Source organism: Triticum dicoccoides, chromosome 1B (genome assembly GCF_002162155.2).
Source record: "Triticum dicoccoides isolate Atlit2015 ecotype Zavitan chromosome 1B, WEW_v2.0, whole genome shotgun sequence".
Lineage (NCBI taxonomy): Eukaryota > Viridiplantae > Streptophyta > Magnoliopsida > Poales > Poaceae > Triticum > Triticum dicoccoides.
Genome location: NC_041381.1, coordinates 325,436,888 through 325,445,741, shown reverse-complemented (window position 1 = coordinate 325,445,741; position 8,854 = coordinate 325,436,888).

Genomic DNA, 8,854 nt, shown 5'->3' with positions numbered 1-8,854 from the left:
GGTGGTTCTGGAGTCCGGCGGGCGGCCCCTTTGTGAGAAGGGCAAGACAGCGACGCCGGCAGCCTCCGTCCAACCGGAGGAGCCGGATAACTTGATGGAGGCGCTCAACGGTGCTTCCATCGACGAGGGACCCTGCACTGTCATGAGTGCGGTCATTCAGAAGGTTCAGCTCGCCAAGAGCGGGCTGACCGAAGCCTGCACAAGCCTTCTATCAGGCTTTGAGGTATGTGATTAGGATGTGTAAAAATAGTACCGCATAGACAGTAGCCCCTGATGCTCAGTTCGGTGTTCGGAAAGAAAAGCCGAACTAAGGACCTAAAAATATATACGCAGGAGTCTAACACAAATATGTCAATATGGGAATGCAGGCTGCGCTGCTGACCTCTGCCGCACTGACTGCGAAGGTCAATTCCTTGAAGCAGAGCCTCGAGCGGTCTGAGATCAAGCTCGGCCGCGCCAAGAAGCAGCTCGAGGACAAGGAAGGTGAGTAACACCTTATTAAAGTTGTACCCTATAGAAAAGGATTTGGTTGCAAAAAGAAAAATGACAAGAATAACGTGGGTACTCCAGGGGCTACGAACGAGGTGGCGACCCTGAAGGAGGCGGTGTCCGCGGACGAACGTAATGCGGCTGCAGAACGCGCCGAGCGAGAGAAGCAGGAGGCGCGGGTGGCGGAGGTGCGGCAAGAGCTCCAGGCTCTCGTGGAAAAACACTAGAGTTTGGAGTGTGACTCGAAGACTCAAGAGTCCGAGCTCGCGTCGGCTCTTGAAAGTGCCAAAGCTGCTAAGGCCAAAGCCTAGAAGGCCCTCCAGGAAATTGAGGCAGTAAAGAAGATAGCGGCGGGTAAGGCATTCTTCATGCAGAGCAAGCATGTAAAAGTGAATTACCTGTTACTTACCCGAATTCGACGCTCTCCAGGAGCGTTCGCAGATCTGCACCATAGCGTGTCCGATGCTGCCGTGTTCTACAGAGCCGAGGAGGGGAGCTCGACGGAGAAGGTGTTCTGGTCTCAGTATGCTGAGGCCAGACATCCCATGCCACTGAGCGACCAGCTGAAGCAGCTGGTCAAGCTCCACAAGGTGGCCGAACAGGCCATGAAGGGCCTCATAGTTCGGCTGTGGCCCAAAGAAGCCATGCCTGGGAGCTACTTCGGTCTGGTGCGGCGGCTGGTGGACGCTTGTCCATGGGTTGACGTCATCAAGCACTCCGCCTGCATTGAAGGTGCCCGTCAGGCCCTTGCCCGCGCTAAGGTGCACTGGGGCAAGATGGACGCCGAGAAGCTTGTGACGGACGCGCCACCACCGAGCAAGGAGTATCGCACGCCCGAGATGTATTATAATGGTGTCCTGAAGGGTGCCCGCATTATTGCGGGTGAATGCTCCAAAGATGTAATTTTTGAGTAGACTCGCATTTTGTTATCATGTGCGCTGAAAACTTTGTTCATATGCGCTAAGCAACGCTTGTTAATTTAAAATATTACCTTCTGTGCGTCCGTTTATCAAATCTGAGAGATGGCAAGTCGTTGGCTTCGGCCCCCATGCCACGAGTGCTGGGGTGTTCGGGATAAACTTGAGCGCTCTTGTTCCCATTTTTGGGTCCTTCTAGGGAGGCGCTCAACACAACGAACGAGGCAACCGTACTTATAATGCTTGAACACTCTCACTTAGCCATAGAATTCTATAATTTTAAATTTCGGAGAAGCCCCTAGTGTTCGGAAGGCCGAATTCGGGGCGCTATCCACGCCTAGCCGGACAAAGCTGGTTCTTCGCTCTAAGCGGCATAAGTCTTTAGGGACTCAAAAAAACCTCTCGAACAGCGACCGGCTCTCGCCCCATCATGACGGTCAGTTTTAGCTTTCTCCACTGAGGTGCTCAGCCCAGCTCAACTGGGGCACAATCGTAGTGGTTCTCCCAACGCTACCTTAGCCGATATAACGGAACGTAAGGTACCAAAACATGGGAGCCAGGAAAACCCAACTATTGACCCAAGACATGATTCAGAGCCGATGCATATAATGCTATAAGTTCGGGGTGCCGCACTTGTGAAAGTGTTTGGACTTATCGTACCATAATTTGGGGAACTTAAGCCCCTGGTGTATTTGGTCGTACCAAAGCGTACGTATGCAACATGTCATAAGTGAACATGTATATAAAAAAGGAATGCAATGATAGGCAAAAAGCGATGCATTGTTTATTAAAAGAAAAGACTGCAATGAATGCAGAGCGATACAAATAGTGCGATAAGCAAGGGGTGGGACTATTTAACATGTCCCCCTCCAGGGGTAGGCTACGGAATGGTGTATAGAACAGGTATAATGCTCGTAATGGAGACCACCTGGGTACTCGTTGTAGCTTTTCTGCTTCCCTGGCTATTGCATCATGAGTTTGGCAGGTCTACTTCCGGACAGGGCTTCTGGGAAATGGAGTCCTGAGGATAAGAAGAAAAAAGAAAAAAAGGATGACGCATTTGGGAGCCCCTGGTGTGGTTGAGCCACACTCTGGGCCTGCCGTGGTCGTGCCCCTCCCACTATGCCCATGGTATCTCCAGAGCGTAGTGATGTACGCGTGGTACTGGTCTCGCAATTTTGCGAGGGCTGGGGTTGGGGCCGCATTGCTACGCGTGCTCGGAACGTGCCAGGTGGTCTTGTTGTAGGTTGCTCCGGGCGTGCTTGACGGTGTCCGGTCGCTTAACGGCCGGACTCGAGAATTGTCTTAGGAGCCTGCTCTGCACTTCCTCCGCGAGAGCCGCTGTATGCTCCTCCATTCGGAGAGAGCGTTTAGTGTTTCCATTGACCGTGATGACTCCTTGAGGGCCTGGCATCTTGAGCTTGAGGTATGCGAAGTGCGGCACCGCATTGAACTTTGCATATGCGGTTCGTCCAAGCAGTGCATGATAGCCGCTGCGGAACGGGACTATGTCGAAGATTAACTCCTAGCTTCGGAAGTTATCCGGGGATCCGAAGACCACTTCAAGTGTGACTGAGCCAGTACAATTGGCCTCTACACCTGGTATGACGCCTTTGAAGGTCGTTTTTGTGGGTTTAATCCTTGAGGGGTCTATGCCCATCTCGCGCACTGTATCCTGATAAAGCAGGTTCAGGCTGCTGCTGCCGTCCATCAGGACTCTAGTGAGGTGAAATCCGTCGACAATTGGGTCTAGAACCAATGCGGCGAATCCGCCGTGGCGGATACTGGTGGGGTGGTCCCTTCGATCAAAAGTGATCGGGCAGGAGGACCACGGATTGAACTTTGGGGCGACTGGCTCCATCGCGTATACGTCCCTGAGTGCACGCTTCCGCTCCCTTTTGGGTATGTGGGTTGCGTATATCATGTTCACCGTCCGCACTTGTGGGGGGAAACCCTTCTGTCCTCTATTGTTCGGCGGCCGTGTCTCCTCCTCTTCATCGCTAGGCAGCCCCTTGTCATTTCTTTCGGCGATTAACTTTCCTGCCTGCTTGAACACCCAACAATCTCTGTTGGTGTGATTAGCTGGCTTTTCGGTGGTGCCATGTATCTCGCACAAGCGATCGAGTATCCGGTCCAAATTGGACAGGCCCGGAGTAGTTCTTTTGAATGGCTTTTTCCACTGACCAGGTTTAGAGCCTCTGAATCCGGCGTTGATTGCCGTATCTTCAGTATTATCACCGTTAATGCGGCACTTATGCTTACTACGACGCGACCTGCCATTGCTATCTTTGGTATCCGAACTACCAGAGTTTTTGGTTAAGTTGTTACTGCGGGCTAGCCAGCTGTCTTCTCCCGCACAGAAGCGGGTCATGAGCGATGTGAGGGTTGCCATTGATTTCGGCTTCTCCTGTCCTAGGTGCCGAGCAAGCCATTCGTCGCAGATGTTGTGTTTGAAGGCTGCAAGGGCCTCTGCATCCGGACAGTCGATGATTTGATTTTTCTTGGTTAAGAATCGTGTCCACAATTGTCTGGCCGATTCGTCTAGCTGCTGAATTATGTGTCTTAGGTCATCGGCGTCTGGTGGTCGCACATATGTGCCCTAGAAGTTATCAAGGAATGCGGCTTCCAGGTCCTCCCAACACCCAATTGATTCTGCAGGCAAGCTGTTGAGCCAATGTCGAGCTGGTCCTTTAAGCTTGAGTGGGTGGTATTTGATGGCGTGAAGATCATCACCGCGGGCCATGTGGATATGAAGGAGATAGTCTTCGATCCAAACCGTGGGATCTGTTGTGCCATCGTAGGATTCAATGTTCACGGGTTTGAACCCTTCGGGGATTTGATGATCCATTACTTCATCTATGAAGCATAGTGGGTGTGCGGCACCTCTGTATTGGGCTATATCACGACGCAGCTCAAACGAGCTTTGTCTATTGTGTTTGGCCCGGCCGGTATTGCTGTATCCGGTGTGACGGTTGTCATCACGTATGGTGGGGCGCCCACGCGATCCGTAGATCGATCTTGTTTGTCTTGCCTTATCCTCCAATATGTCTTGCAAGTCCGGCGCATTCCCCCGTGACTTCGTGCTTTTTGAGCGATGCCGGGGTGCGGCTTTAGTGGAGGGCCTAGAGGCCTCTCTATCGTGGCCACGAGGTGGCCGGTCGGCCGTATTGTGCGCTAGTGACGTAGGCTTATATGCTTCCTCCTCTAATCGGGGCAGCAGCTTGCGTTTGGGGTAGCTTTTGGAGGGGCGTTCGAGTTCGTACTCTTCGGCCGCAAGGACTTCAGTCCATCTGTCGGCTAGCAAATCTTGATCAGCTCTAAGTTGCTGCTGCTTTTTCTTGAGGCTGCTTGCTGTGGCCATAAGCCTGCGTTTGAAACGCTCTTGTTCGACGGGATCCTCAGGCATGACAAATTCATTGTTGTCGAGGCTTGCCTCGTCTCCGGAGGGAGGCATGTAATTATCGTCCTCTACCTCTTTGTCTGCCGCTCTCTCACGAGGGCTGGCTTCTCCATCCTCCTGTGCTGAATCTTGCTGGAGGGGGCTGTCTTCGACACTATCCGGGGTTTTATTGTCTCCGGAGCCGGAATCTCCATTTTTGCTGTGGCGGTATTTAGAGTGGCGCCGCTGACGCCGGCGCTTAGGCTGTTTCTTGGAGGGGCCATCCTCCGCTGTTCCACCGCCATTCCCATCCTTTGGGATGTCCACCATGTATATGTCGTATGACGAGGTGGCTTTCCAGTGCCGCGTTGGCGCTGGTTCTTGGTCGTCTCCGGCATCGTTACCGTCGATGTCTTCGGAGTCGAAGTCTAGCATGTCGGTTAAGTCATCGACAGTGGCTACAAAGTGGGTGGTGGGTGGGCTTTGAATTTCTTCGTCGTCCGCATCCCAACCGTCCTGACTGTAATCCGGCCAGGGCTCTCCTAATAAAGAGAGATACTTTAGCGAATTCAGGATGTCGCCAAAAGGCGAGTACTGCAAGATGTCCGCAGCGGTGAACTCCATGATCGGCGCCCAATCAGATTCGATTGGCAGGAGCGCGGAGGGTTCAGGGTCCGGAGAGGAGTCCGGCACCTTGGAATCACGAGCTTCACAAGGGACAGGGTCGGTATTCGGCTCTATCGCTGTAGAGGTAGTAGCCCCCGAGGCGGTGTCTAGCCACACATCCTCGATTGGCGCAGTCGGCTCCGAGCTGAGGGTCGGAGCGGACTCTGGTGCGGCCTCCAGGGCACTGTCCGGCAGCAGAGCTAAATCATGCCCATCGTGACAGTGCGGCGCGCTCGGCTGTGGCTCGAATCCGTCGAAGATCAAGTCTCCGCGGATGTTGGCCGTATAGTTCAAACTTCCAAATCTGACCTGATTTCCAGGGGCGTAGCTTTCGATCTGCTCCAGATGGCCAAGTGAATTGGCCCGCAGTGCAAAGCCGCCGAATACGAAGATCTATCCGGGCAGAAAAGTCCCGCCCTAGACCACGTCATAGTTGATGATCGAAGGAGCCATTGGGCCTATGGGTGACAACGCAGAGGAACTCTCAATGAAAGCACCAATGTCGGTGTCAAAACCGGTGGATCTCGGGTAGGGGGTCCCAAACTGTGCGTCTAGGCGGATGGTAATAGGAGACAAGGGACACGATGTTTTTACCCAGGTTCGGGCCCTCTCGATGGAGGTAAAACCCTACTCCTGCTTGATTGATATTGATGATATGGGTAGTAAAAGAGTAGATCTACCACGAGATCAAGGAGGCTAAACCCTAGAAGCTAGCCTATGGTATGATTGTTGTTCGTCCTATGGACTAAAACCCTCCAGTTTATACAGACACCGGAGAGGGCTAGGGTTACACAGAGTCGGTTACAATGGTAGGAGATCTACATATCCGTATCGCCAAGCTTGCCTTCCACGCCAAGGAAAGTCCCATACGGACACGGGACAAAGTCTTCAATCTTGTATCTTCATAGTCTTGGAGTCCGGCCAATGATGATAGTTCGGCTATCCGGACACCCCCTAATCCAGGACTCCCTCAACGGGGTTTGTATGCACCTGCGAAGTTTGCACCAAGTCTCGAGGTGAGAAGGGGCAATGCATGGTACCAAAGAGGCTAGCAATGATGGAAAGGTGAGAGTGCGTATAATCCATGGACTCAACATTTTTCATAAAGAACTCACATACTTATTGCAAAAATCTATTAGTCATCAAAACAAAGTACTACGCGCATGCTCCTAGGGGGATAGATTGTTAGGAAAAGACCATCGCTCGTCCCCGACCGCCACTCAAAAGGAAGACAATAAATAAATACCTCATGCTCCAACTTCATTACATAACGGTTCACCATACGTGCATGCTACGGGAATCACAAACATCAATACAAGTATTTATACTAATCCACAGTCACCCACTAGCATGACTCTAATATGACCACATTTATATCGCAAAAGTATTGCAAGGAATCAAACATATCATATTCAGCGATCTACAAGTTTATGTAGGATTTTATGACTAACCATGTGAATGACCAATTCCTGTCATCTCTCTAAATATATATAAGTGCAAGAGAGTTTAATTATTTCTACAAAATATATGCCCATGCTCTAACAAATATAAGTGAAGCAAAAGAGCATTCTACAAATGGCGGTTTTCTATGTGAAGAGAAACAGGCAATCCAAACTTCAAATGATATAAGCGAAGCACATGAAGCATTCTATAAAGCCATACTCAAAAGATTTAAGTGAAGTGCAATGAGCATTCTATAAATCAACCATGGACTATCTCATACCAGCATGGTGCATAAAAGAAAAGTGAAAAATAAATGCAATAGACGCTCCAAGACTTGCACATATCGCATGAACGAAACGAATCTGAAAGCATACCGATACTTGTTGAAGAAAGAGGGGATGCCTTCCGGGGCATCCCCAAGCTTAGATGCTTGAGTCTCCTTGAATATTTACTTGGGGTGCCTTGGGAATCACCAATCTTGAGCTCTTGCCTCTCCTCCTTTCCCTCATATCGAGACCTTTTCGATCAAACACTTCATCCACACAAAACTTCAACAGAAAACTCGGTAAGATCCGTTAGTATAATAAAGCAAATCACTACTATAAGTACTGTTGCAAACCAATTCATATTTTGTTTTTGCATTGTGTCTAATGTAATATAGCTTTTCCATGGCTTAATCCACTAATAGAAATTGATAGTTTCATCAAAACAAGTAAACTATGCATCAAAAACAGAATCTGTCAAAAACAGAATAGTCTGTAGCAATCTGAACATTCACCATACTTCTGTACCCCAAAAATTATACCAAAATTAGGAAAAATAAAAAATGTGTATAGAAATAAAGTGCAATAAGTTTCAGAACCGTTTGGCATTCCAATAAAAAATGTAAAATCGCGCACCACAGCCAAAGTTTCTGTCCTGCACCGCACAAACTAACAAGCATTGTAAACATCCTAAAGGCAAACCTTAGCACATTATTTTTATAATACAATGGAATTTTACAAGGGGATAATTATTTTTGATCAAAAGTTTCTGTAATTAAGATTCACAAAGTTTCCGTGAGCATGAACAAAGTTCAAGGAGCTCTCCCACTTCAACAATGCTTGTCTCTCTCACTTTCACTTTCCTTTTTGAAAAGTTTTGGGTTCCCCTCTTTATTTTTTTTGTATTTAGACTATATAAAAGAACACTACCCAGGTGAAAGGCAAACACATGATACGAGGATGGAATATGTACGAAAAACAGGATGTAATAGCCTCGCTTTGGGCCCTATTCTTTTTCTTCTGCTTTATTTGGTTTCTGCTCTGTTTTTTCTTTTTGGAGTGGTTATGTGGCCTTGCCACCTGGGAAATCATCCTCATTCCCCCTCCCAAGTGGCTCATCATTCTCAAAACCTTGCCAATATCATGTCACTTCACTCCTTGACCAAACCCTAAATTCTTTTCTAGGGAATATTCCTTTTTCTATTAAAGGAATAACCCTATCTACCCTAGGTTGTGAAGCAACCTATATTTCTCTCCATCCAAAAATTCCCAAATAATTCTCATAATTCCTTTGGGTCATATATTGCTCAAATATGCCCAAACATTTCCTTGGCCAGTTCAAAAATAATTACCCAATATTCCTTTTTCTATTCTGCCCTGAATGGCACTTTGTGAAGGAAGTGTCATTTATATTTCCCTAGTGGCTCCCAAGCATTTTGGGCATTCTATATATATATATATATATATATATATATATATATATATATATATATATATAGGATGGGTCTATTATGATAACACCCTTTAAGACCTTATTCTGCTCACACCTGTGTATTGGACACTGTCCCTCGCCCCGATCCGAACTATCCCAGCCCGACTAAATGAACCGCAGCTAAACCGCCACACCCCACTAATCCCACGCCCCCCACCCACCCCACCACTTCCTCTCTCCTCCCCACCCCGGCCTTTTTTCCCCT